At 38.7% G+C, this 1,084-nt stretch overlaps 1 non-coding gene across 1 annotated transcript; it reads right to left on the bottom strand.

Moving 5' to 3' along the window:
* Nucleotides 1–721: 721 nt before the first annotated feature.
* Nucleotides 722–827, bottom strand: LOC120283170. The gene has a single exon (XR_005543169.1). It is a non-coding gene; the product is annotated as a small nucleolar RNA R71 (small nucleolar RNA).
* Nucleotides 828–1,084: the final 257 nt, after the last annotated feature.

A 1,084-nucleotide genomic window follows, 5' to 3' on the forward strand; every position in this document is an offset into this window, starting at 1 on the left:
CTAGAGCTTTAAGCAACTTTGCACAGTGTGATGTGTTGAGACTGAGCGATTTCTCATCCGGGGTATAGTGTAGGGTTAGTCATGGTTGACCTTAGGTTTGAGACAGTGTATTTTAGGATTTCCATGACTCATTAAGTATTAATTAGTAGACATAATAGTTGGTTTTACACTTGAAGCAATAGTCCTAGTGGGAGCAATGTCTAGGCGTCCCACTTTCTATCGATGCCTTTCCTCTCAATTTTAATAGCGTCTCCCATTCTTTTTTTGTTTATTTTTTTTAATATTAATATTATTCACACCACTATTAATCCCTCTGACAACGCCCCTTGCGTATGTCCCGCAAGTGCACGGGTTTATCGAAATAATAAAATCCCAGGTGAGTGGGTATCGTATCCATAGGGAGTGTTGTGCAGACACCGATCATGGCTCAGAATTTTGACATCGAGCCAGCCTTCATCAAGATGTTATAGCAGTCAGCACAGTTGAATGGTTTGGCCGATGAAGATCCAAACAATCACATTGAGAACTTCTTGGAAGTGTGCGACATGCTCAAGATTAATGGTGTTACGGATGATGCTATCAAGTTGATAGCCTTCCTATTTTCCTTGAAAAGAAGAGCAAAGCAATGGCTACATTCATTACCTAGAGCATAGATCACTACTTGGGAGGAGATGGTAAAAGCTTTCCTTACCCGATACTTACCTCCGTAAAAAAATCGTGAAGCTTTAGGAATGAAATATCATCTTTTGTGCAAATGGAATTGAGTTGCTTTTTGAGACATGGGACAGTTCAAGGAGCTCCAAACTAAAATGTCCTTAACATGGGTTCCCCGAAAGTGGATGATCATTCAAACTTTCTATAATGGGTTGATTCCAAGCACAAGACAGTTACTTGATGCTTGATAAGTGTCTAAATATAGATGTTTTCATGTATATATCGTATTCACTTTGCATGTATTTTGTGAGGTTTGATGCCCATTTTGCGCTTAATCATCTACTATTTGCTTTGTAGGGCATAAGGAAGCCATGGAGAACAAGAAGATATCATTTGGACGAAAAGAGAAAAAAACAGAAATTTCATACTA

Source organism: Dioscorea cayenensis, chromosome 18, assembly GCF_009730915.1.
Source record: "Dioscorea cayenensis subsp. rotundata cultivar TDr96_F1 chromosome 18, TDr96_F1_v2_PseudoChromosome.rev07_lg8_w22 25.fasta, whole genome shotgun sequence".
In the NCBI taxonomy this organism is placed as follows: domain Eukaryota; kingdom Viridiplantae; phylum Streptophyta; class Magnoliopsida; order Dioscoreales; family Dioscoreaceae; genus Dioscorea; species Dioscorea cayenensis.